Source organism: Boleophthalmus pectinirostris, unplaced genomic scaffold (genome assembly GCF_026225935.1).
Source record: "Boleophthalmus pectinirostris isolate CB_2022bp ecotype Guang Dong unplaced genomic scaffold, ASM2622593v1 HiC_scaffold_12, whole genome shotgun sequence".
NCBI lineage: Eukaryota > Metazoa > Chordata > Actinopteri > Gobiiformes > Gobiidae > Boleophthalmus > Boleophthalmus pectinirostris.
The window spans coordinates 16,989,981-17,012,314 of record NW_026571018.1 but is presented as its reverse complement, the minus strand read 5'-3'; the positions used below and the strand labels follow the sequence as shown (position 1 = coordinate 17,012,314).

Genomic DNA, 22,334 nt, shown 5'->3' with positions numbered 1-22,334 from the left:
AGTCGTGGCTTGATGTCCTAGTCTAATTATTCTATCTTTGGGCACATAATAGCTATTTAAAATCCAAACATACAAATTTGGTTCTGAAACATTGCTAGTGTGTGCATCCGGGTTGAGGTAGTAGGTTGTATGGTTTAGAATTACACCCTGGGAGTTAACTGTACAACCTTCTAGCTTTCCTTGGAGTACACTTATGACATCCAAGTCCTAGCATCTGCAGAACGATCACTGACTGTATCCAATGTTAAAGGCTTTTCGAATAACTTAAGAGGACCTTTTCACGGCGTTAAGGGCCTGTAGAGCAAATAGTTTTTCCACGCCCGGGGTCTCATTTCACAGTTGAACTATATCAGTGCTCAGCCATCATCAGACTCCCCGCTGTGGGTCACAACTTCTAATTGACTTCCTGGAATTGCATGTACTTTACAATTTGTTACACAATGTAAAGCAAGTCTTAAATCAGTTTTAGTTCGTACAAGAATAGATTAGTTTCAAAATCTTAAGTAACATTTCTGTATGAGGGTATGCCACCTGCTTGTGCTCATGGAGATATTATTGCTTTCCCTTGAATGCTTCACAGTATTAAACTTCTGTCTACCTTACATGTATTAAATTGGAGGCGTTTATTGCTTAAAAGTCCCCGTCTCTAAGTAAAAAGATTAGTTGATACTAACATTTCAGACTGAGTTTCAGGGTTATAACAGAAAGGTTTGATACCCAATATCGATTTCGATACTTCACAGTACTGTTATGATAGTTTCTTAATATAATGTAATATTATACTAGTTTACAAAAGGTCAAATTTTGTCCTATTTATGTTAATTCATTTTCATACTTGAATGATTAATTACAGTACTAGTTTTAATATCAGTTAGTATCTTGGTTTAAATTATTTTGATAATCCTATAAAATAGATAAATTTAATGTCATAGTATACAACAGGCAAAGCGAAAACATAGTAGCGGACCACCCATCAGAAAAGTTGCGCAGTGCACCTTTAAATCCATCACAGCTTTGTAACATTTAATTGTATGGTAAAACCTGCTTCACATTGCTCAGTGTCTGGACCTGATATGACACCTCAGCTTGTTTACTCTGAGCAGGGCCAAAGTGTCCCTCACATGTGAACTGTGTGGCAAATGTTATGATGCACAGATGGTTTTACATAAACACAAGTATGAAACCAACAATCACTATCAATCGAACTCACTGGTCCAAACAGATTTTTCCTGTTGACATCAGTGCTGGCTGCTTCTACACCTTTGCCTTTCCCATCCATGCTTTGAATTTGAAATGTTTTACTGTTATGATATGTGGGTTTTCCTTATGTGACCTTGGACTTTATGCGTCCAGGCCTGTCATGATAATTACTTCAATATAAAATTGTTGGAACAATAACTTTTGGGGGTCACTATTTTTGGTGGGTACTTTTTCCTTTGGGGATCTTTTTGTTATTTTTCAATACCACAATTAGATTTGAACTGTTTGAATACACTCTTATGATAGATACAAGCTAACTCTTTCATTCTGCTACTACTATTTATTACAGCTCATTGTGTATTTAAAATAGCCATGGGTTTCAGAGTGATGAAAAATTAGGACTGTTGCTATGGCAACAAATAATGTATAACAAAATACTATAGTTTTGTATTGGGAAAAGTTATCATATTTTTGTTATAAACAGGAAGATGAAACACGAGAATATATATTCTTTCGATAATCCTGCTTTAGTGACTTAGATTTACACAAACTTTTTTAATCCACAAGGGAAATTATTTGAACACAGTAGCTCCCACATTACAATATATTATAATAACAAAGAGCAAAAATATAAATGGTAATAATCAATTCAGAATAAGTAGCAAAAGTCACAAGAGACTGGTGTCAAATAAGGCATCATTATAAAAATCTATGTGTACAAGTAAAAACAAAATATAGGAACATAGCAATACAAATATATCTCACTATGTAGCTATATAGCTATAGCTGTATACAAGAGTATATTCGTAAGGAGAAATAGTGCAAAAATGAAAGATGACTGACATGACAGAAGGTTATCTATTCTAATAATTTTATTGTTTATGTCTATAGGCCTATATCACACTTGTGAAAGGCCTATGCATCTCTCACAAGGCTTAGTAGTGATATACATGCACTTTTATAATATAAGCATTTCTGACACTGGAGTCTATGTTTACAGTAGCAATATGGCCGACTTCAACTCCATCTGTCTCATAGCCGCAGTGTGTAAAACGATCCCAAATCAACACCACTGGATCAGCTCTGGATTTACTGCTCTTGGGCTCTTTTAGAAGCGCTTCAAATCTGAAATGCAGCTTGAGTTGTTTTCATTTTTCACGCAGTTCTTTGTCATTGGGGACAGTTCTTTGGTCTGATGGATGAACTTGCTGTCAGTGTGTTTGGACCTTGGCTAAGTGGACCACCTTAGCGCACTTTGTTTCATTTATTCTCTGAGCACTCTGGTTTCAAGTGTTCATGGCTGGTTTGGGATGCTTTGATGTTGTATCTGATAATTTAAAGGTCATATATTACACAGTATTGATTCTTGTGAGCTTTAAGCCATGTTATAATGTTGTTACCTCCTCAAAAACAGACCTTGAATTGTGTTTTGTTTTGTTTCATTCACACATGTTTGAGTAACATTTTATTATTAGCTTGTCTACATGTCCAAAGCACCAAATGCTGTTCCACTGTGTGATGTCATGAAGTGACACTTTTCAAGTTAACAGCTACCTTTTACCTTTAGTTCAGTAGAGATTGGCAATTCCAGGGTGTTTTCTGTTTGAGAGAACCTAAATGTGCAGGATTTGTGTGTTAAACATGTGTGAATGAAACACAACACAGCTCTAGGTATGTTTTTGATGAGGAAACGTTACAACATAGATCAGAAAATAGTAGTGTGGGCCCTTTAAATTGCACATAACAAGATATCAGGTTCCTTGAGTCATACATTTGTAGATTACTTCATATAAAATTTGCCATGATGCATTAGAGCAATGTTTCTCAAACTACTAAGAACTACCTTATACATTGTTTGATTTTAGACTTGTTTTTTATTTTCATAGGTTTCAGCTTCCTGTTATATGCAACATCTTGAGGATTTTTTCACAGTTTAAAGTTCAGTTATTTGTTTTAAATTGTTCTGGTTCTGGTTTGTAAATTGGCAAACTCTGAATAGATATCACGGCATTGTTAATTATTATGGCATCAGTCCTTATTTTTTATCATTTTGAAACCCATGGATTTGCTCAAAAAGTTAAATATTTTCTTAGGTGGTACTTTGTGTGAAAAGTTTGAGAACCACTGCGTTAGGGTTAAAATCCAGGATATACAATTTGCCAAATGGGAACATGAGAGTTACTCTGTGGAGAGTTAAAGCAGAGGGGGTTTGTCCATGGAATCTGATCCTGGTAAATCCCTGGAAACCTGAAGTGCCAGCTCACTGTAAGGGCCTGTTTGCTCTGCTGCAGATACCCGCTGTATTCTGTAGATGGTGATAGTGCTCACGTTTGAACAGAGCATGGACCGTTTTTATTTAAGTGGGATTCTCTGGTCTGCCCTCACCTCTCCGCCCACAGATTTATAGGTAGATATAAATAGATGTATTGGGTATTGATGTGTGTATATGGTATATTTTGCTGAATTATTTTGTGTGAGTGCTACAATTTTGTTGATTTTGTTGAAACTACATTTGACATATTCATTGGTTATATTATTATATTATCTTATTATCACAGATAGTGGTTTAACTGAAAAAAAATTGTTGTTAAGATGTATTTGGTTCTTAAAAAGTAGCAATATGTCCCAGAATATAATATGCAGTATATTGATCAATGGATGTATCACTATATCGTAATATTATTGTATTGTGAGCCATGTATTGTGGTGTATTGTATGAAACTGTTAGGGACCGTGTGATTCCAGCCCAACTGCTCCACATGTGAGATGCTGCCTCAGCACTCCTCAGCTGCCCCAGCAACAAGCCACAGCCCCATTGGCTCCAGCAGGGCCTGTATTTGGAGAACGGTTATACAAATAAATGCTGGCATTAGTTAGTCTGTCCAAGCTTCGATTTGCGTCTGCGAGAACTAAAGAAGTCTGCTCACCTCTGTTACAATGACACCCTGTCTTAATTTGAGATCTCAGTACATTTCTGTTTGTGATGACCATTTTAATTCATATTAAATTTATTAAGCAATTCAGCACTGATCATAGTGTCCAGAACTTATATTACCTAGTATTAATAACTAGTGATTTCACACCACTACTCCACGTGGTTTTATTTTATTTCATTCTTATACGTCTACACACAACACTTCTGTTAAATTATATTTTGCAATATTCACGGAAAATCTGAACAAAAGCAACAAATTCTATTGTAACTTCCAGATCATCTTGAAGAGAAAATAAACAAAGTGTTTATTACTTGCATGACCCTTAATCAGCCAATAGGAGCCTGCCTGTGTGAACGCTTCATTAGCGATTGGGTTGTTGTCTGTGACGTCACAAACGACTGGTGACCTTAGTGACAAATAGTCTGACTCTTAAACAGTGTCAGGTCCATAGCCAGACGGTGCTTTCGCTTCCGACTCGTAAAATCTAACTTTCCTATCAAGCCCAGTCGCCCGGAGCTCTATTTCTTCAGTGGCAAACATATTCCCTTAATGTGGTGGGGTTAATGGCAAATGAATAATCATAACACAGCAGTGGCAGACGGGGGTGTCATTGATCTGTCTGGAGTCAGCTCTGTGCCTGCTGCATCAGCCCCTCTCTCTGTATTGATACGCTCTTGCCCTTTGACCCCTGAGACAGATCGAAGGTATTGATCGGAGAAGGGCAGGGGCAAGGGCAGGATCTGCTGACTGGTCGACAGCTCGTGTGACAAGACATGATGGTCATTAATGTCCCGCTGACTGGCTGGCTGCGCAGAGGGCTCACTGGTACTGGCCCCTCCCCCTTCGCCCTCCTCCTCCTGCACCCTCCCTCCTCCTCCTCCTCCTCCATCAGCTCCTGCTCCCTTTCTGACTCAGATAAGACCATTGTTTTGGATATCTGTCTGGATATCTTCAGCCTGTGCCGAGCTATTTTTGGCACATTTTGAAAGAGAAAACTCTAGAGGTGCTGCATATTGTCTCCTGGAGCTCTTTTGTAAATAATCTAACCGTCCTTTTTTGAAGATCTTGAGACATTCAAAGCAAAGATCTATTAAAAGGTGTATTTATGTATACAAACATGCCGTATAAGGAACTGAAATATATATGTTATAGATCTTAATCTGTGAACATGCCATTGCCATTTAAGGTGCTGTTGTCACAATACCAACTCGATTTTGAAATTAAAGACAATAGGATGAAATCTTCAACTCAAAATAATAATGCAGTACCATGTGGTCATATACTAATTCTGATTTAGAGCAAGACTGTTGTAGCTATTCAGGAAAAAGGCCCAATTTTGTATGTGTTTTTGCAGTATAAGTACTTGTTCAAATGTGTATCTTGTTTCGTTACTATGTTTTTTTTATTGATTAGTCTCTTGGTATCAATACTTTTGACAACCTTATAAAGAGAAACTGCGGAATAGATAGTTGCACCAGTCGAAGTCTTTTTATTTCCTGTGTTTCTGGATGTTTGTGCGTGGAGGGGTGATGTGTGAATGCGGCGACAGCTCCAGACTCCGCAGTGACACCGTGGTAATACCAGTGATTGATCACCTATACGGCCGCCTGCTGGCCCCGAGCTCACAGCCAAAGTCCCGCCCCCTGTCTCTGCATCACCAGCACCATCACCCAGCCAATCTATGAAGACCCACCCTCCCCCATAGACTTCAACCTGGCTTTTGACATTGGCTGCAGCGCTTTCTTGTCCCTCGTCAGTTCTCTGCTCCGTCTGGTTTAGTGTTTTCTGTTGGACTAAAGGCGACTCACACCCATCGCCAGTGACATTTTACAATTCAGCCTTTTCCCGTTAAAAGTGTGTTTTCCATTTGAATTAAAGGGCATAATCAATCAATGATAACATTTGCTGTTCTCTCCCTGCCCCCTCCATGTCACACAGGGTCATAACCCTAATCTATCCTGGGTGTTGAAGGTGATTAAGCCCCAAGATTAGAAATAGCTGTCAAGGGCAGACCTCATTCAGGCCTAAGGAAAATGAAACACACCATGCTTTTTTGCAGTTGTTCAGGAGACCTCACTATACAGCCGAGTTTGATAATACATAGTGAGAGCCACACTAGGGCTGTAGTCGTCTTAACTAATTCTTGGTCAATTAAAGACATGCCCCGGGCTTCGATTAAATGAATAAAATGATAAAAGGAGATGTGGCGTGGTGCTGGCAAAGCTTCCAAATTATTAGGATCTTGATAAAATAGATATACAGGCAAGTATTAATAAACAACAGAATTGAGTAAGCAGATGAAAGTGTCCAGTCACTCCCGACACTGCAGCTAACTCACTCTGTGCATTCTTTTTTCTGTTGTTTTGCTTGTAACTCCTTATAATCTTAATTGAATAATTTGTCAACTAATAAAAAGTAAGACCACCATCAATCGATTAATTAACTAAGCGAATAAAGGCCTACATCCCTGAGACACACCATCTTCCTATTAAGTGCGTTTAGAGCTGTTAGACTTGCCTTGTCTGCTGCCTGTCTGCTGCGTACAAGCTTCAGTCACAATATTGTGACTCAAAGTGTTTGGTTCACGTGGAGCTGACCACAGACGCTGTGACAGTCGGAGTGTGAGCTGACAGTGATAGCAGAGACGCCATAATGTCTCACTGCGTCCTGTGTCCTTCTTCTCACATCGGTGCTGATGCTTGTTTCCTAACTTTTTTTTTTAGTTTTTATATTTTGTTATACTAGACTGTTATAATTTATATTGAATGCCTTGTGAAAATTAGATACTAATCGATACTAAAACTAGATACTCAGTATATATGCAAAAAAAAAGTCAGTCCCTGGACAGAAATGAACGACCACATAGACTAGTATATGTTCCTGGGCCACTATAGGACCAACCTGGATGACTGAGTGATTACACAGATATAAGGCCACATGTTAATACAAAACAAAGTACTATCATTTAATGTTGAAAATAACACTCTAATATCTTAATGAAGAGTGTTTTTTATTATTGTGGTATCAAAATTGGTATTGAATATCAAGTCTATTCCTATTGAAATCAAATTTGACATTTTAGTATTGAGACCACACTACTACTGATACAGCTTTTAACATTGTCCATTGCCATACCTGCTCAGCAAAATCACTCATCCCGAAAATAAAATATTGTAGTACAGTTGTGTCTTCCATGTTGTAGCCTGTGTAAAATCACTGAGACTGCTACAGCGCATCCTCCGCCACGGCCAACCAGTTCACTGCAGTCAGTCAGTGTGTGTGTGTGTGTGTGTGTGTGTGTGTGTGTGTGCGCCGCTGGAAAAGAGAAGAAATTGATCAGCGCAGAGAGAAACGTGTTCACCGGCGAAAGCTGGATGGAGGGTGTGAGAGAGTGAGAGGAGAGGAAGAGCCTAGGCTGTCGGTACACTCTTCTACCGCAGTGTCTCACTTTGACCAAAGCAGCTGCAGACAGGAGTAAAGACACGACAGACAGACAGGTACAGGGCGGCCGTGGGGGGAGGGGGCTTCTGGGGTCAAGTGAGAGAGGGACAGGTGTTTCAATGGCCAACTAGGAAGACGAGAAGGTTTGTGTCGTAAACTAACGTAGGCGATCTTGTGCGTACGTTTTGAAAGAAGCAGAAGAAGAAGTGTTAAGTTGTAGAGTACAGTGTCACGACAAGGCTGGTGTCCCGCTGTCTAGAGTAGAGCAGAGAGGGAGGGGGCGAGGAGATGCAGCTGACAATGCAACTGTGGGGATGAAGCACTGTGGGGGGAGAGGGGAGCGTCCAACCTCACTGACCTGCGTGTGGCGGCGTCTCTCGGACTTCTCACATCAGCTCCTCTCTCCTCTGCCCGCTCGCGCCTCATCCCGCCTCGACAACAAAAGGCGTAGTCAGGGGCAGACGGAGCAATGAGCGCACGGCAACGCGTCTGGTGGCAGCGGCGTTCATTTCCGGAAGCCTCCACTTTGCTGCTGCTCCCTGGAGAGAAGAGACAGTCAGAGACATCGTTCACATTTTTTTTGTCTGAGGGGGAGGAGTTGAGAGGTGGGTGGTGGGATGGGGACTAGGTAGAGGGGAGGGGGGGTGATGGTGTGTTTGTACCTGATAGACAGAGATTACACCGGAATATTGTGAATCATACTTTATTGTGTTGTACTGTTGTTATTTAATGCCCTGTAGTGTGTGTGTTCGGAAGTGGCTATTTGAACTAAATAGAACGTGCTTTGTTTCTTAGTTGAGGCTGTTGTGTTTGACACTAACTACTTATCATGTGCCAAGCGTGCCGCCATAGCAGCAGAGTTGGGCAGGTAGGTGGCAGGATCTAGCGTTGAGGGTGTTGTAGTCTGCGGTAGGATGTACAGCAAGTTAAGCAAATAATGTGTATTTTTTATCTTTACTGATTTTAAGCGAGAGTGTCAAAACGTTGTATTTTTGTTGATTTTAATTGTGGTGGAACGCTGTCGCTGCATGTCCCTATGCTGAAACCAGATACTGAATCTGCGAGTCGTGTTGTACATTGAAACATGTGGACAGTCCAGTGGAGGATCTGATGTGGTCTTCATGCAAAAAAAGAAATGCATTTTAGGACAAAGAGAGGACTCCGCTGGTTGTCTTGGACGTTTCCCTGTGCCAGCACAAAGGCTAGTTAGCTCAGAGCCGCCACAGTCTGTCGAGCCCTGCCTGTCTGGACCATTACTGGAGTGTTGTGTCTGCTGAATTTGTGACGCTTTGTAATAGATCTTTTGTCTAAACCTGGAATGTTTGTATTCTGCTGCACCTGTCACGGACGCCTCACGTTTTTCTATTTACTTTTGTATAAAGATATTTCGACCTCTGCATGTTTTTGTGCGCAGGTCCCTAGCGGCTGTGCCTGAGTTTAATAAGTTATTTGTCAATGAAAGACTGGGAACCCAGGAGCATTTTTCTCTGCTGGTCCAGGGCAAAGCGCCATTTGACTTTTGATAGAAGCCGATGAAGCCATTGTGTGACAAAAGGCTCTGACTTTTGGCTGGGCTGCCTGTGGGCACAAGGGGGAACTTTTAAGTGGCACTGTGTGTGTGTGCCCTGCAGCTGACTGCGGCTCCTCTGTAGACTGGCGTACTTCACCTGCTCCCTGAGACCCTAACTTGTGAGCTCTCTTGATAAAATATCACGGGTTAGGCTCTTGGGACGCTGGCGGAGGGCACAATCGTCTTTTCTTGGGTGGACTTGGACAGAACTCAAAACTGAAATTCAGATTATTTTAAATGTACTATATATTTTTCAATGGACGCTGTCAAGAAAACAAGTTTGTCAGAAAGCTGTATTCCTCCTTAAATTACTGCCATGACGACATTTTGCATAACTCACAGGGCCGTCACTGGTCATAGCAGCGCATTATATTCCAAGTATTCACAGTTGCAGTAGAGTATAAGAAGTAACACTGCGTCAGTATTTGAAATGACAGAATACGACTCTTGTGACCCCACTCTCCCAGGTGTTTAACCCCTGTCAACACCTCTGCAGAACATATCAGGACCAGTGTGATGTTCCCTTATGGGGCTGTGCGTCTGAACCACAGCAGCCTCATGCACAGACTGGGGCTGTCCAGACTGTCCAATGTTGTTATGATTCTAAAATGATCAACTAAGGAATAGATTTGATGCTTTAACTACACGATGATAATAAAAAAAAACCACTCTTTCTTTATATAGTACAATGTAATTTTTCAACGTTATATAATAGTTGTTGCTTTTATGTTACCATGCAGTGTTATATCTATATAATTCCTCAGTTGTCCAGGTATGTTCCATAGTGGTCCAGGGGCGTACACTATTTAGTCTTAAGATCATTCTAAAGCTATTCAGGGAAAGGTTAATTTCTGTCTTGTGAATGTGACTTTTATGGTATCGATACCTATTCAAATTATATTGATTAGTATCTGATTTTCGATACCCTACCAGCTACACACTGTACTTAAGAAGTCTGTATAGTAGATCAGTTAAACACATTATTATCACATTTGACAAACAAACAACTCAACCCTTGAAACATTGTTTATACAAGGGTTATATTGAATACCTATGAAGAGACAGATGAGTTCTGATGTTTCTGATTGGCGTTTTGGATTGTTGAACATGTTTCATTAGTTAAATTGGGAGGAGTGGGTGTGTGTTGACAGAGATCTATCAGGCTCTGGAACATTACTTTGTGGTTCTTTAATTCAATGATGTGTTGAGTCCTCACATTGTCATTACATGTCACAACCTAATTGGTTAATGGTTCAAGTCAATATTTAAAATGGGCCTTTACACCATTCAAACATACATTGTAATTTAAGTAGACAGCTGGTAAAAAGACAAGATTGAAAAGAAAATGAAACCACTGAATTGGTCTTTTATGAGCATGTCTATACAGCAGCGCAATCAGCTAGAACCAGCCCTCCTCAAAACAGTACTTTTTCTTTTATGTATTTCAAAGGTGTAAATCCATTCACTATAACAGCTTGACCTGGTTTTTAAACTTTTCATTTTTCCCAAGGCATCATGCGTTTCTGAAAACCTAATTTCTGCCAAATTACCCATATTAAGAATGCAGTTCAAAACAATTGATTTTCTCTCTGAAACCCTCCCCTCCTTCTCCTTTCTTGTCTCCAGTCTCCCTCTTCTAATTATATATTTTTCATCCAGTCTTCCCACTTGGTCTGGTAGTGAACAATGCCGATGCCAACTAATCAGTGTGTGTATGTGGCACAAAGCCCCCAGCAACAACAGCTGAACAAGTGCCATGCCCCGTGAATACCAAATAGACCAACGCGGTGCGACAAGTGCGGAGCAGTCACAGCCAGAGCAGAGCGGGTGCCCACAAACCAGCCAGACACTTTTATTAGGCTCTGTCTGACACACTGCACCCAGCCCTCTGATGAAATCCTCAGCTCCCCCAGCACTAACAAAGCACCGCGCTCACAGCTATCCGCCAAGGAGCCAATAAATATCACCCCGTAAAAAGGCGCTAGCTCCTGGCTAGTTTGTAACTCCACTGAACAGGGAATACAAAGTTTGAGCAAAGAAAGTCAGATGAGTTCACCCAGTACGGAGGCTTTTACTGCGGTGTATCTGCTTTCAGTTAGGTTCACATCAAAAAGCATTAAGTCATGCCAGATATCTGTAGTAAAATGTAAAATGTCTGTGTTCATTTATGCAATGACCGCCCTGGATTGTAACAAATATTCATTTTATAGGATGAAGTATCTGCATGTGATACTTAGGCAGGGTTGGGGAATATGATAAAAAAAAAAGTGTACTTTTTTTCCCTCATTGGTCGATTTGTCTTAAAATGTCTTTTCTGAATATACACAATACAGACTTTTTATAAGTGCTTTTAAACACAGAAAATATTCAAATGTCCAGCTCCAGAGTTGCTACACAACACATGCTTGATTCTTGTTTTAAAAGCCCCAAGCATGTAGGTGACAATTAGAAATGACTGAATCACAATTTGATTATAATTTAATTAACTGCACAGTTGTCCTGTTCTTGGGCCTTTAATGCCCTATATGCAAATTAGAAATTGAGGTTAAATATTTATATAGCCATGGGTAACTATTGACAATAAAACTGACTAAACAACTAATGATTATTATAATAATTATTTAATATACAGATTAAAGAATGATTAAAATGTGTTGTCTAAATGCAGGCCCGCAGTGTGTGTTTGCTAGTGTTGGGCAATATTGACAAAAATAATTATCTCAGTATTTATTTTTTTTTATTCTATATATACATACATGCAATGAGATATTATTGAAAACCATCGTCTGTCTGTCTATCATCTGTATCGAATGTAAAATGAACCATAAAAATGCAGAAATACCACTTTTATAATCTTATCTGAAAGATGACACAGCAAGTTCATTTTATGTTTAATCACTTCCTTCAACCAACTCTCGAATGTTTTTTTCAATTGTAAACGATATACTTGACATTGTAATTTTGCATATCTCCAAAATAGCAATTGCGAGAGTATTGATTTTTCGATATATCTCCCACCTCTTGTGTCTGCTCAGTAACTTGGTGCAGGAAAGATTGATTCTGGGCTTGAATAGGTGCAGATAAACCAAAGGCTCCAGTGTGTGACAGAGATTACACCCTATTGTTCTGAGGTGGTCATGTAACACAGCAGCCCGCCACACAGGCCGATAACGCTAGTATGGACAGATTAATGGTCTCTTGCGCATTTGGGCCACGTCTGAGCCGAAAAGGGAAATCGGATGTTTTTGGTGAACTAGAGAGCTTGTTTTGTTTTCGTTTTTGGCATGGGTTGTCAGGGGTTTTCTGGTGAGGTGGATGTGGAGCAGATAGATCCCTTATCACGGTGGAGGGTGCAGGTATAGCTGTAGCAGAGCGGGGCGGGGGGGAGGCGGGGGGCTGGGGTGTCTGAGTTTCCAGACACTGCGGCAGGAGGCCAGACAGCCACCTGAACGCTCTCAAACACCTGTGCCTCAACCGGTCCTCAGGTTTTCAATGGACTAGTTTGTTTATGGGGAAAATCGTGCCACTTACAGCATAAAAAGTGTGACTATTATTTGAATCTACGGATGATAAGTAACTCTTTGGGGGGAGCGCTGAAAAGGGGCAGACTTTCCCATAGGCCTGTGAGCTGTATAAAGCGTCTCTGATTGAAAAGCGACACAAAGCTGCAGCCGGACAGAGGCCAACAGGAGCCGTGTGTGCCCCCAGTGCCCAGTGTAAAGGTCTATGAGTCCAGGGAGGACCCCCTCACTCCTCTGGCTCTGCTCCCAACATGGGTCTGTTATCTCCCCTTCTTCCTCTGATCTGTGCCTCACTTCGGAGGCGTTGCTAGGGAAACCTGCTATCTGGCTAGCAGCTTGATGGAGTTATTGAACTGTAACTGGCTGGGATAATTAAGCTCTGTCTTGCAGGTTGGCTGTCCAGTGGTTGGACTCAGATGTGACCTATGGCTGGTCCTGAATTGCCACAAAAGCTTTTAACCCCTTAGTCACCAGGGATCTAGGAAAAGAGTCCTGAGATAAGTCATACCGGAACTTTAAAGCTTTTGTCTCAAATTACAGATTTAGGGCAAATGAATGGGTCTGGTTCACATCATCCCTCTGCAAAGCTCATATTTATGGTCCATATTTTTACATAAATATGGGCTTTGCCTTCAGACCAGAGGGTGCACGGTTTTGCTTTCTGTTAATGTGTTCCTGGGGATAACCCTTCATCCCCACATGTGTATATCCTGCATAGAAACACATGAGAAAAAGAGCAGCCAAACTGAAAACAGTATTAAATCTGTGAAATCCCTCTGCTGAATTTGCCTTTTGTCCCACACAAACTAAATGACTATTATTATCTTTTAGGTCTATGAGGCTCTGCCAGTGTCTGTCACAGTAAAAGGTAAGACCAATGACACCCCAGAAGCTGATTTGTATTTTAACATATTCCTTGATAAAATTTGAGTGAGTGTTTGCACTGCATTGGCTGGTGAGTCAGTAAAAGTAAAAGTGTCTGTGTGCTGTAACAGACGGTCTGGGCCACATCATTAGCCTGGAGTCATTTGGAGGCTCTGCTCTGCCCAGGTGCCCACTGCGCACACAGAGACCACACGACCTTTTCCTCTGGCTCGGCCCACTGCAGTCACTTAAAACACTGATGGATGCCCCCCCAAACACCCCTCCTCTCCCTCTCTTCTCTCTCTCTCTCCTTTTGCCTCATTTGCCCCTGCGTCTGTCTCATCTGTGCACCATTTTCACTCTAACTCTCTTTTCTTACTTGCAGGAAGGCAAAAACAATGGCCCAAGCTTTTCCTTCAGGCAGTGAGCGGGACACACTGGGGTCTTTCCTGGTGCTGATTAGTATGCGGTCGGCGTTGCTCAGGTGACACGGCCTCTGGATTCGGTCCTGAATACAAGAACATCTCAGCGTAGCAGGGACAGCAGGTAAGGACGATGAGAACAGACAGAGGAGTCGGATTAGTGAAAGCGAACTAGTGTTAAAACAGTCTCCCCACATCCCTCACATACTGTACCCCAGATACTTATAGTCTACTCATGCTTGTGTTACAGTAATGTGTGTAATCTGCAGTTTGTTATATAGCCTACGTGTTAAGTATATATGTTTAAATCTATTTTTATTTAACACCTTATTTAATGCATGCTTTTATTTTAGGTTAGGTTGGTTTATTTGTAGTCAAAAACCACATTGGAAAACGTGTGCAAGAAGCTCAAAGTGCACTATAAAACATGTAAAAAAAAAAAATAAAAAAACCCACATAAAAAAACTACAGCATAGTTTCAAATTTAATATTATTGTTCATTGTTTTACCTTGCACCATTTCGCCAAAGCAAAAAAAAAGTTTGTGAATTTTGTTGTAATAAAACTTCTGATTCTGATATATTTTGGTGTTGATATAAATGAATAAATTGCAGATATTTTTTGGTAATTTCAATAAATAACATTTCCAAAAGCATTGTGTAAGGCTGGTTATTCTTGGTAAACATCGGCAAACATTCGTAGTGTTTTCCTGTGTTTCCCCTGATATGTGGAATATTGGTTTTATTGCTGACGGCAGTGAGAGAGGTGTATTAGACAAATACTGTTTCCTCGTGTCAGTTTCCTGCTGGAGTGAAGGAAATAGGAAGAGAGTTGTGTAGGAGTTTGTGTGTATTTGTGTGCTGGTTGAAAGCTGAATACAGTGTGTGTGCGTGTCTCTCTTTCGGTGTATGTGTGTGTCTGTCTGTCTGTGTGTGTGTGTTTGTGAGCGCTGGGGGAGCAGTGCACCAGGCTGCAGATATCATCCATCTCCCTGTCACCGGCCCAAGGGCTGCTGGGAAAGTGGCAGACAGCTCCTCGCCTCTGACAACGAAGACTGCATCCTAATTCCTCCAACAGAGAAATGTCTGAAAAAGCACTGGCTCTCCTCTCTCCACGCAGTTGTAGAGAAAACATTAACCTCAGATACAGAAACAAAACGCTGAGCTGAACCAGTTCTACAGAGTTACATCCACTCCCATCATGCACTTGTCCTCTCTATGATCCTATCTATGATCGCACAGCTCCATAAAGATACCCAGAAACATGTATATTTTTATTAGGGTTACACAAAATACCGCAATTGAATCAAAATCGCAATTTCAGTTCTCACAATTATTAAATCACCAAGGCTGCCATTATTTTATAGAACGTCCTCAAATATCAAAATATCCTATCTTCATAAAAAAAATCTTGTACTAAAGACATACACAAACATGTTCTGAAATGCATTGTATTCTTGTATTATTTTGTCAGTTCAGATTTCAGTCTTTTCCCAAATATTATTGTTCTTGGACATGTTTACATTGTGCACTCTGAACAGAACTGACTACTTTTTAAATATAAATTGAAAATCTGACCACAATTGCAAATATTGGTAGAAAGATTTGATTGCAAATTGAGTATTTTTTTTCCTCCAAATTGCGCAGCCCTTGTGTTTATGCTTCAAGACAGCAAAGATCATCTATGACATGGTGTCCATTGTATTGTGCATATGTGAAATGTAACTGCTCCTATCTGTTGTTCATTTAAACGGATTACATGCGCAGAGTTAAGCCATGACTAATTTGGTTTGAACGCCATTGTCACACATTCTATAGCTTTTCTTATAGGAACTAACATCCACTGTTAATATAAAATGAAATGTAACAATAAGCGTTTCCTGATTCTAATTATATGCAGTTATCAGTCCTCCAATCAATTTATCAAAGTTTATTTACAGAGCACTTTGCAACAACCCAGACAAAACTAAAGTGTTTATCAGACATGGGAACATTAAAACACACCAAATAATCAAATACAGAGAATAGAGACAATATAATCTGCAATTTATAATTTAGTCGTACCTGTAAATTCACAATATTTATTAAAAAAACAACAAAACAAAAAAATCCCTACAAATAACTACCAATGATCATATATTCTGTGTCTTGTAAACTGCTTTATTAAACACTGAATATGACATTTTGTTTTCATTCTCGTTGACATAAATGGAGGCTGGTCTTAACCTTAAGCTATGGTCACGTTAACCTTAACTGAACTTAAAACCATGTTGATGATCTGATCATTTTTATTGATTTAAGTCATGGAAAATAGATTTTTTCCCCATGTCCCCAGATACCCATGACCAGTGTGTATACAGATTTTAGTCCCATACACATATATATATTTAACAAGATTTAACAATATGAGGTTAAAAGTTACTAACATTAATAAACATGCACATATAGAAAATACTGTGATGGCAAATGTTTTGATTTCACATTTGTATTAACAGCTTCTACTGTCCTGAAAGAAGACCTCGTTGTATTGTGAGGTGAATTTGAGTTTGACATGGGGATGACTTCAGAAAGTGCTCAGAAACTATGCATAGATGATCAAAGCAGGAGGCCAGAAGTCTCAGCTTTGATCAGTATAAACAGATCCACACAATTCAAATGCGTTCAGCAATGACAGTGCTGGATATGGTGTTCTCAAAATATTTTCCAGGATATAAACTTATTTTTAAAGTATGTTGTAGTCATTTTCTACGTTTGAGCGAATTCATGCTGCTTTCCAAAAAGGCCTGCTATGATGGTAATTGTAATAGGCCCACTAAATGAGAAATAAACGTCACCTCAAGTCAGAAATAAACCCAGTGACCTCAGAAACAGGCTGTACAAGTTGGATGCTGGATTTGTCATTTGTGGTTTAGATTTCTAAGTTTGGCCCTGCAGTTAAACATGAACTGTGTAACCAAGAGCACATGGGAAAATGCTTGAGGCAAACTCAAATGTAGTGACATTTACAGTCAGGCCTTCAGTTTGAACCACATGATGCTCCATTAGATACTTAACTGTAATCACTGGAAAATAAGTGGTGTTTTGTGACAAGATGGGCCCTGTCCTTCTGAGCACTTTCTGTTACATAGCAGACTGCTCTTGATTCTCTGCTTGACTTTGCAGCAAAACTTTTCTGATTGGCTGCATTTTACTTCTGTTTTCTAAACGTGATTTTATCTACTTGACCTTGGCGCAGGAAAAGTAAGGAGAAGAAAACATTTTATTTTTGCAATCCTTAGCGGCATGCACACACGCGCGCGCGCGCACACACACACGCACGCACACACGCACACACACACACACACACACACACACACACACACACACACACACACACACACACACACACACACACACACACACACACACACACACACACACACACAGGCCTTAATCTATCACAGACCAGATATAGGCATAGTTTTAAAAGCCACATAACTTAGGCCTGTGCTTTTATAGCCTCAGTGCACGTAACACGCATTAGTTTCAGTAATTTATTCATCTTTACATTCATATGATTAGCCTAATCATCGCTATGCCCGTGCACGCATACACCGAGCAGCAAAGCGGGAGAAAGTCACTGGAGAAACAGATGTCTGCGGTCCTCACCGGGCGGATCGGCGGTGCCTGTACCGGAGGCGAAGCGCTCTCTGCTGCCGCCTGTCTGCCACACGCATGGTCCGTGCAGGGGTCAGGGAGCAGAGGACACTACAGGAGCCTCACACAGGTATTTATGTGCTCATATTTTCAAATTCAAACTTGGACTAGAAACAATAGGTCCTAATAGTTTGTAATCAAGAGCTGTTTGAGCGGTCTAGTCTAGACTCGCCTAAGTAAGACTGCTGCTGCCATCTTGTGGACAAAAGTGTGCATCGCTGCGATATTAAGTCCACAGTATAATCACAAATTTCCCTTTTTATCTTCGGGGACTGCGGTTAGACAGACTCTGTACACTACTTTATACATTGTGGATCAAATACATTCAAGAGTTATTGTCACTGACATACAAAGAGCATCAGAGATTGCATACTTTTAATGTGCATATGACTGAAAGGTTTTATTCCGCACTCTTCTCTCCAATTTATGTCTCTCTTTTTTAATTTTAATCTTCATGATTATTTATGTTTTGTTTATTGTGATTTTAATGTATTTCTTATTCTGTAAAGCACTTTGAATTACTTTGTGTACGAATTGTGCTATACAAATAAACTTGCCTTGCCTTCATTCCGCACACTTCTCTCTAATTTACGTAATTAATGTCTCTGTCTCTTTTTAATTTTATGATATTATTTATTTGTTGATTTGTTTTTATTGTGATTTTTAATCTGTTTCTTATTCTGAAAAGAACTTTGAATAACTTTGTGTATGAATCGTGTTGAAAAAACTTGCCTTGCCTTAATGCAGTGCAATATAAAGTTCAAGAAAAGGGTGACCAGAATAAAAAAAAAAAAAAAAAAAAAAAAAAAAAACGGGGACATTCCCAGTTTTTTGGTGGTTTGTAATGATAAAAGTGTGTGATTAAGGAAAACTGTTCTGCACTCGCCCCTTTCATGACTTACATGCCATTCAGTAGTCACATTTTCTTTGTGTTTTGGTCGTTTTTAAGCAGCTTTTTGTATTTTAGCTAAACATATGACAGTTTATGCCTCTTACTGTTGGTAGGTACGAAACTAGTCAAAAATAGGGACACCTGGGACATTTCTTATATAAAACTGGGACAAATCAGTGGTTTTGGATAAATCTGCAGGGACAAAGGCTCAAAACTGGGGCTGTCCCGGGTAAACAGGTACGTCTGATATAGTGTCTCGTGTAAAGAACAGTACTGTCTTTTACACGTAGTTATGTCTTGAAATAAATGTAGGAATTTGCACCTTGGTACGCTTGTTAGCCTACTTCCGGTGAGTTTCCCGCCATCCTTCCCGTGGGCCCTGAGGATCCAGATGTTGTCAGTGGTGATGATTCCTGAGTAGATTAAACTGCTACCAAAAATTACACACACAGCTAAAACTCAACGCGTGAGTAAATGTTAGTCTTTTTTTAATCAGTTTGCTGGCTATATGTGCAGCTAAATGAGCCCAAACAGTCTACCCATTGTTGATTAGTGACTGGAGCAAAATCTGATTAACTTTAGAGGTCCATGACACGTCCTCTAGAACATTTAGGCTTAATTAAGACTTCTCAAAATAGGCCATGACTGCATTTTCAACTTTAGGCCTTTTTTTAAATTATTTATTTATTTATTTATTTTATGCAAGGCAGTTTGATGCAGTACATGCTTTTCACCAGCAAGTGTCACTAAAACACCTCGAGATTTGGCGTATTTGGGCAGACTTGAGTGCAGGCTTCAGTCTCTAGGCGCACTGTGCAACTTTTCTGGTGGAGGGTCCGCTACCTGCTTGTCTCCATGACTAGGGGTGTGCAAAAATATCGAAATATCAATATATGGTATCGTTTAATGTCATGATACAGTATTGATATCATCAATTGCTGTATTGATATATTGCCAAGATAATTTTTTGGTATATTTTACTCAGTTATTTTGTTAGATATAGTTTTATTGCTTGTTCAGTGGAATGAAACTCGTTTATTCAACACATCTGACATATTCACCGTTTTGATGATTAAAATGTTTGTGTTTCATATTAACTTTGCACAAAAAGTGGTTTAACAAAGACTTTTAGTATCACAACCATGATTTAGCCTTTTTTTTTTTTTATCAAACTGTATCGAATAGATTTGAAATATATCGTATTGGATCATATCGAGATATGTGTCGTATTGTGGCCTATGTATGTATGTATGCATCATATCAGCAACTTCTTAATGATACACAGCCCTATTCTTGACCTGCAACTTTTCTGGGTGGGATCACCTGCTTGTCCCTATGGAGATAAATCATTTTAATGTCATTCTTTGGAACATCTCAGGTAAAGCAATAACATCTGCATAGAGACAAGCAAGTGTTGTACCCTCCCCCTGAAATGTTATATAATGCACCTTTAAAGAAGGCATGTCTGTGAAACACTTCATGTTCTATGTACTGAATTACATGTATTGTCTCATAGAACAAGCTGATGTCTGAGCAAAGAAGAGATGATCAGGTAAAACACTGATTCTTGGATAAATTATAGCTCTTGCACAAAATCTCTATGTAGAACTGTCACTGATTTGATGGCAGATGATTAAAAACTAAAATGTAAAAAGCAAGTGTTGCACAAATGTAGTCCATTCAGTATAGAAATCTGGATTTTTTCATGCTTGAATTTCATGTTTTTTCGAATGCGTGTGTACAGACATTTAGAACATCTGATCTGTACCGTAACGTTTGAGACAATCCTCAGATCTATACAGATCTTAGGCATACATAAACAGCTCTGCTTGCAGATATTGGTTTTTGAGAAGTTGTCTCTTTTGTTGTCTCTATAACTCAGAAATAATGAGTAGTAATAAATTCTTAGCCGCCTGTCACTTGATTGAGTTTATGACAGAATCCTCTAACTGTGAGGCTTATGGCAATGCTGCACTAATTAAGCTGTTCTTCAAAAACCAATGCAAGCCTCTGGGAGTAAAGAGACTGCGAAAGAATCAAGATGACATACAGCAGCCCTGTCATGTGTCTCCACGCTAACGGTTTATGTGTCTTTCTCTTTTATTGTGACAAATCAGTGTAAGGATAATTAACTATGATATACTGTGATTTAGCGATGTCACATTATCATAAGCCTCCAAAAAGTATATTTTTTTTTTAACAATAATTTTAAGCTCTTTGTCTAAATGTATTACTTTGCAGTAGGATTATACAATAGAAGAGGTAATTACATCGACTATTGTCTCTTGCTCCATTGTAGTGCAATCAACATTATGAAAATTATTTGGAATATGACAACAATGATGGGAAATTTTTTGGAAAGAAGTAGCATTTATAATATATACATTACAATGTCACAGCGTTCTGTGATTGATTGATATTATATTATATTATACGATGAGATTTAGCCATTGTTTCATCCATAAGGCTACTCACTGAACTAAAAATGTAACCTTTAGCTGAAAAATAATGACATTGTCATTTTTTTTTTTTGCCATATCACCACCTACTGAAATATGTAAGCTCAAATGTAGGCAGTTGCAACATCTTAAAATATATGGCTGCATTCACTCTGATAAATTCTGTTCACCAGCAAAGACCACAACCTCAGAAAGTAGCATGACTTTATTCCCAACCTAACAGATGTCTGTCTGATTGTAAATTTTGTGTTGAAACTTTTATAGCAGTATTTGTTCAATAAAAGAAAAAATGGCACTCAACTTGGTAACCCCGCCATATGACAGATAGAAGGAATGAGAAGTAGACAAGAAAGGAGGGAGGGAGGGGCACATAAACTAGAAGATGGTGAGAAAGTAGATGGTACAAATAAGGTAGGGACAGAAAGAGTGCAACTGAATTTTAGATAACTAGAAACATATCTTCATGACTACCTTTGGCACCTTTGTGATTTACTTGAGTCTTGGAGTATTATGTGGTTGGTCTGTTTCACTCTCTGTGGGTGGTAGACCTGACTGCTGTGCTAATTCTCACCTTTCTATCTAAATGTGAAGGATTGATTTTCACATTTTAATCATTTTTGTCATGGATGTGTCACTGATAGAGACTGTGTGTGTGTGTGTGTGTGTGTTAGGGCTACACTGAGAGAAAACTGAAATATGAACTGATAAACTAATTCAATATTTCCATTCATTTGAGAATATGTTTGTAGAGCTCTAGACTGCATGTACAACAGGATAATGTATAAAGATTCTATAAAAATGATTGCAGCCTTTGTGATTTGATAATTGTGCCAACTCAAATTGCAATTTCAATTAGGTTGCCAGATATTGTGCCACTCTAATCTGCATGAGAAGGATTGGTTTCCACATTTGAGTCATTTTGTCACTGATGCGTCACTGATAGATGAGTGTGTTGTGTGTGAGAGAGAGAATAGGTCCACTTTATATAAAACCAGAGATCCAATCTGTTTTATCGGATTCACTGCTGCTGTGACTCATCTGTTCTTGTCTAGTGAAGGCTTCTGCAGCTCTGTGTTTGTGCAGATAGGATTTACCTGTTTAAACTTTTATAAAACAATTTTGATGTGTCTCTTATGATTGACTTATACTGTAAACTTATTTTGATTTTTACTTTACATTTCATTTGAGGAGAGAGGTGCTGTAAAACCTTGTAAAACCCCAACAACACGTGACAACCATAAAATAAACGTAAGAGACATTATTTTACCACCAACATTTTGATATTTATCACTTGAAACAGCTCATAAAAATCTCACAATTGTCCTAAATCACCGT

At 39.4% G+C, this 22,334-nt stretch overlaps 1 long non-coding RNA gene across 1 annotated transcript in view; it reads left to right on the top strand.

Annotated features, from left to right (window-relative positions):
• LOC129407472 (uncharacterized) overlaps nt 1-14,465 on the top strand; it is a 46,625-nt gene extending 32,160 nt beyond the window's left edge. The window contains exons 3-4 of the long non-coding RNA XR_008631559.1: nt 13,500-13,536; nt 13,918-14,465. This is a non-coding gene — a long non-coding RNA (uncharacterized LOC129407472). The remainder of the gene's footprint in view (nt 1-13,499; nt 13,537-13,917) is intronic.
• Nucleotides 14,466-22,334: the final 7,869 nt, after the last annotated feature.